Source organism: Danio rerio, chromosome 18 (genome assembly GCF_049306965.1).
Source record: "Danio rerio strain Tuebingen ecotype United States chromosome 18, GRCz12tu, whole genome shotgun sequence".
In the NCBI taxonomy this organism is placed as follows: Eukaryota; Metazoa; Chordata; class Actinopteri; order Cypriniformes; family Danionidae; genus Danio; species Danio rerio.
In genome coordinates, this window is record NC_133193.1 from 40373860 (window position 1) to 40380662 (window position 6803).

The window sequence follows — 6803 nt, forward strand, 5'->3', positions numbered from 1 at the left end:
AAAAAGGCATTAGTACCCCAAAAGTCCCTCCAAAATTGAAAGTGTTAAATGTACCGTTCAGGTGCCATGGCAGGGTACCTATTGCAAATAAACCACTTTAGTGACAGGTTTTGTATCATTATTTTTGGGAGTGTTGGATTTAATCGTACACTATGGCCAATTTAGTTTACCCAATTCGCCACAGCGCTTGTCTTTGGACTGTGGGGAAACCATATTACCTGGAGGAAACCCACGTGAACATGGGGAGAACATGCAAACTCCATATTACTTTGAAATTAGCCATTCTGAATGGTGTCTGGATTTATAAATAACCTGACATTACTGACCTGGGTGAGTTAACTCAAAAATGAAAATTGTTATTATTTTGAAATTATTCCATTCCAATCCTCTAAGACCTATGATTGTTTTTGATGCACAAATCTAGCTATTTTAGATAAAAGTGATGACTTTCTCAAAAATGAGAACTTAGTTCAGGAAAATCGTCTCAAGTAGAAGTCTTTATTGAGACGTGTTGGGTGTTCTGCAGTCTTTAAAAAGTCTTACAGGTCTAATTGAGTCTGCAAGTCAAACACAATTCTAAAACAAGTCCAAATTGGACAGAGTCGTCCAGTCTATTACAGTATATGTTTAGGATGGGGCAGAGTTTGGGAACTGGGAAACATCCACACACACATACACTACGGACAATTTTAACGTACCCAATTCACCTATAGTGCATGTCTTTGGATTTGTTGAGGAAACCGGAGCACCCGGAGGAAACCCATGCGATCATGGGAAGAACATGTAGACTCCACACAGAAAAGCCGACTGACCCAGCCGAGGCTCGAATCAGTGACCTTCCTGCTTTGAGGCTACCCACTGTACAACTGTGACGCCTGGAACAAGATTATATAAAATTTTATTTCTAAAAAAGCAACATTTCAGGTTGTTCAAGGTCCACAAAAATGGCTATTAAAATATAATAGGCTAAAAGTCTTGTTGAGGAAAAAACACAAAGAAATTACTATTGAAATACCATACGTTGAAAGTCATGTTGCGGAATAAAAAAGTGTAAAGTTTGTGATTTTATACACAAATTAATAGATCCAATTTCAAGACTATTATATATACTACTGTGAGACTGGGTTGGTTGAGTCAGTTTGTACCCATGTGGCAGTGCTGCCACTGATTTAGCTTTAGCTGCTGCTAGCTTTAGCATGTCTCGTGTGTTTTGTGGAAGTAGAAGATTGGATGTTATCTGTGACACATGCAGTGTTTGAGGTGTGTTTGAGGCTGAGTGGTGTGAGGCTGACCATGCTGGATCGTGTTCATCCTTGTTGCTTATCTGACTGGAACACTCAGACATAAGAGGTAAAATCAGAGAGGGCTAACTGACCTTATTGCACTCAATGAGGGGAGGCACGTGTAGCGATGACTAATGGCCCAAATCTAGGCTAGACCTAGCACGGGCATGAGTTTAACAATGTATGACTGAAAACAAATTAGAACTCTGGGAATGACTACACCACTTCACTGATTATAGCAATCCTTGAGCATTTATAAAGGAGCAATGTGGACAGTGACTAATAGCGGGGGAAAACACGGTAAACAGGTATTAGTTGTGAAGAAATGCATACTGTAAAATCTCATCTGTTGTGTAAGATCTGCATGCTCATGTAATATCCGCTTCTTATATCCTGAGTTAACCTCAAGTCAGATTTAGCCATCAAAGTGTTTTTGTTTTGTTTCCATGGCAACAGAGGCTGACAAGTTCACTATTGTGTGCAACAGTCGTGCAGAGAACCATGCAAGGACAACAATTCGTGCTGTTTGAATCGCTGGGTATGAAACTTCAGCTTTTTTATTTAAAATAATGATCACAATCTGTGTCTCAAGGATTTTTGTCTGTCATATTATGTTCAGTTAAGTGTCTGTCTTGTATGAACAGAACATTCTATGCTGTAGTGGTAAATTAATACTTAGCTATTGTAAGAGAGGAACCAATTGGCGAAACAACAATTGTTAATCAGCCACATGCCAAGCTAAAATTTTAATTGGGACAGAGGCAATATTTATACTGTTATTCCTAAGAGCAAATAAACATGAACACATTCACCATTAGAGCTGTTGACTCAAATGTTCAAGTAGTCTTTCAGTAGATGACACCCGGTGTGAAAACAACTCTAGAATCTCAAGTTAGAACACACAGATTTTTTGATGAGACATCTTAACACATCAAGTACATTTTTTATAAGTTATCAGTTTGGCTTTATTACATCACTTATTACAGGATTGCTTTGTTAATTTCAAAGTATCTCCCCTGCAGGCACAGCACATCAACATGATGTCATATTGTTGTACCCCTATGTACTCCAACGTCATGGGGATGTTGGATTTTGTTCTGAAATAAATATCGGGTTGACGTCAGAACCCAACATCAGGCTGACGTCAGTGTCCAATGTCCAATCTAAACCCTAGTAGCAAAGAATTCTGGCCCAGATTTGGCATAAAGCTGGGACATCAGGGCATTCATCCGGCACTGGCATACAGCATGTGGGCCAACTATGGCCTGGGTTTGGCAGAGGTGGCACCGTCTATAATGCGGCACACAAGATTTGGGCCAGATGTAAAACGTAGTATTTGGCCCAGATTTAAAAAATTGATGGTGGGCCATGTGTGTTTCACCAGTCTTGACCCACATTTAAAATACATAAAAATAATTTTTGATTAAATAAATCAATTCTACCAATCAGGTCACTGAGAAAAAACAAGGCCCATAGTGTGCCTAAAGCACAACGCTTCATAGGTTCATTAATTTCATTGCAATCGTGACACACCAACCTATCTGGCCCAGTTCAGGCCCAGTTATGAGTTATTAACTTGACTGAGACTTGGCCCAGATATGGTCTGTGTTTGGCCCTTGTCTGGAAGCCAGATTTGGTCCAGTCATGTACCGTAATTCACAGCGGCATGTGGGCCAAGCAAAACCTGATTGTGTGGGCCAGAGCTGGGCCAGAGAAATTTTGCTATGTGGGAAATCAACTAAAAATCAACGTCTAATCATGTTACAGCTTGATTTTGTGTGGACGTTACCACTATGACATCTATCAGACGTTGGATTTTGGTCACTTTCTTACACAACCTAAATTAATAACATAATTTGTCATTAATAATGTCATTATCGGATGTCAAAATAACGTTGTCCTTAGACGCTGGCTAGACATTGAATTTTGGTCACCCGACGTCATGATCTAAATCTAATCTAATATTAATGTGTTATGATGTTGTGTGCCTGCTGGGTCTTATTGGTGGTTGTTTTTTTAAGTCTGCATTAATGACAGCTTTTGAAATCATCAAACATCTGTCAAATTAATGTAATAATTATGTGTGTTTTTATTGTGGGCAGCTCTGGAGGGTTTTAGTATATCAGCATGATTTCTAAAGATGAAATGCTGACTCCACCAGGGTTTGTTGTGACTAGACTGTGCTTCAGGGTTTGTTTCTCAAACTGCGATCTAACAGTGCTTCAAGTGATAGTTCACCCAAAAGTGTAAATTTGCTATTAATTTACTCACCCCTCTGGCAGACTTTTTCTTCTGCAAGACAGATTATTTTTTGCTGAAACTGTGGTCCTTGGTGATTTGTCTGATGCAAGTTAACAGGAGCAACACTTTGAGACTTAAAGGAACACTCAGCTTTTTTGCAAATAATCTTATTTCATAAGTCAACTAGAGTTAAACAGTTGAGTTTTACAATTCTTGAATCCATGCAGCTGATCTCTGTGTCTGGCTGGAGCACATTTGGCTTAGCTTAGCATAAATCATTGAATCGGATTAAATCATTAGCATCTTGCTGCTGTACCATGGCTGAATAAAACTCTAGGTGACTTGTGAAATTAACCCATTTGCAAAAAAATAAGAGTTTCTTTAAAATAAATAAATGAATAAATAAAAAGGTAAAACAAAAACAATTTTTGTGTTTTGGTTTTATGGTATAAGTTTTATGTAAATCGATGATCGTAATTATAACAATTAATGTCAAATCTATATTTCCTTTTTTTTTTTTTTTAACTGTCAGAATGACAAACATTTTAACCAGATCAAAAATTTGAGGTGCAATAATTATAGTGCTAAATATTAATAATAAGACTTGTATTGCTCTCAAGGACACGGGGCCTCCACAAATGACTGTCCAGGGGCCTCATGTACGAAGACTTGCGTTGAAACATACTAAAACATTGCATACACACAAAACTGTAAATGTGCGTAACCAGTAAAAAATCAGATGTATGAAACACTGCGTACGCAGAATCACACGCATATTGTCTTTGTACATCCGAATGAACATGAAACTGAGCGCAACATGCACGAGCGCAAAACCCCTCCCTGCCTTCTCCCCCGTATGAATATGCTAATGACTCTACTTTGGCAAAACCCAACGAAAAAGCAATGGCAAAAGCAAGCAAAAAGAGAAACTTTGAACAGAATGTGAATTGGAGGTGCTGCTTTCGGAGGTAGACCGGAGAAAAACTGTGTTATTTGCAAGTTTGTCCTCCGGATTTAATTACAAAAGAAAAAAATAGCTGATGCGGTTAACACAGTTGGGTTTGAACATCGCACTGAGTGGATTTAAAAAGAAATAGTGAGATATATAGTTGTAAAATTTTGTAGTGTCATTACCAGGTGAGTGGCGTAATGCATGGTAGCATGTTTTGACACGTTCGAGCATGAACTTGGTTCGAATTCAGTGTCTGATGAACTCATTCTTCTTTTTTTCCCCCCGCTACATATCAGATTTTGCCTACTCCTCATCATGAGGAAGACAAGTAGGAATCATTAATTAATAAGTCTGTGCATCATATATTTATTGAATGGAAATGTTTCTTATTCATGTATGCAAATACATCTTCAAGTGGCGCCTTTATAGCAATGTGTGTGCAGTAGATCGCTCCGATTAGATTGGGCAAATCGGCGACTGCTGCAAATTGTGCTTTATGTATGGCTGGTCAACTGCATGGTATGGAAACCTTATATAGCTGCTAGACATGCGGATAAACCCGTCTCATACAGCTGCCATTGCACGGCTCAGACACATTGTAGTGTGCAATTTAACTGCCTCTAGGAGTCGCCAATGGAAATAAAACAGACACACACAAGAAATGCACGTACGCCAGGCATGAAGTTGGCGTGTACCAGCGCACAGTCCCACGTTCATTTAATCGTTAGTAAATCCAAACGTGAGCGTGAAACCTGGTGTTTAAGTTTTTGTACGTATGCAGCGTTGATACATGAGGCCCCAGATGACTGGTTTCCTGAAGGTCCTCCCCTAATGAGCTCTTATTGGTTAGCTAAATTAGCATGATGTGATTCACAAATCAGCTGCACGTTGATAATGTAGCCGTTTTTATGTACTTATTATGATTTTTTTGGTTTTGTTCTTCATTTTGTTTATCAAATGTGAATATTATGTAAAAGAACTGTTCTCCTTTACTCTGTTCTAAATTGTATTATACAGTTTCTTCATATTATTAATAAAAAAGGATAGTTGCATGCGCTCTTTTGTTGTGTAAATAATGTTGTCAATGTTGCGATATCTGTTTGAAACTGAATCAGACATAAAAAATGAAGAGGACGTACCTGAACCCATGTTAGCATGACTCTTGCTGGACATTTCAGAATGGTATGTTTTTGTTCTTTTGTAAGAGTAGGATTGAGGTCAAGCCAGCCGCACTTCAAACACAATTAAGCCAGCTGTCTTATTCGATATTATATTGACTTATTCCTGATGGAATACCTGCCAAAATGACAGCTACCTCTTTATTTACTGAACCCAGAGGGTTTATAACAATGAAGCTGTAGAAACTGCCATAAAAAATGCAGTATTGCTGACTTTGTCACTATATTTAGCAACTTTTCAGACCCCTCTAGCCATGCATTTTGAAAAAAGTGACTAGCGACAATTTTTTGGTGTTACTGAAGATTTTTATAGACTCTCATGTGTGCTTACTGTACTATTCCTACTCTTCTCAACGAGCTGTGAGTGATGCCATCTGTCCCTCCCCTGCCTCAAAGCACTCACAGGTGGTGCAGTCCTCATACACCAGTCTCTCCACCTGCAGCCTGAGCAGATCACCCCTCTTCGTACCAACTGCAAATGATTAGGCACTTCAAGTGTGAGGTATATCCCTTGTACAGTCAAACCGATCTGCTTCTCTTTTGTTTTAAATTTAACAATTTCATTTGACCATTTAATCTTTTCTTGTTAACAATCACATATATTTTAATGATGGTTTCTGAACTTCGTCGTTTATTACATCTGAGAGATTACTGCAAATTTACTACACATCATTGAAGCATAGTGCAAATATAAATACCTCTTTGATGGCATCTGATGAAATAGCTGGACGTGATGACATCATACAGAAACGTCAGTAATATGCAAATTGACGTATGACATAATCTTGCAGCATTTAGCAACTTTACGGGCAGAGCTTAGTGCCTTTTCATTGAAAATAGTTGAAAACACTGAAAAAAAATGTGTTTGGAGTAAGTCGTTCCCAAGAAAAATCGTCATTCTGTATAGATTGATGATTGGCTCCTTAACCAGAAGGCGGGGCTTATTTCTCTAGATCGGCTATTGACCTTATCATGCAACGTGGAAGTGCGATTGTTTTAGAACTTCCTATGGGAGAAATGACTAGAAATATTTAATGGTAGAAAATGGTCAAACTACTTGCTCTACAAACAACTGTGTTCATGACTATAAATACAAAATGGAATAATCTAATAAGAAAAGATCAGTTTGTAACATGGAGCTTTTTAACG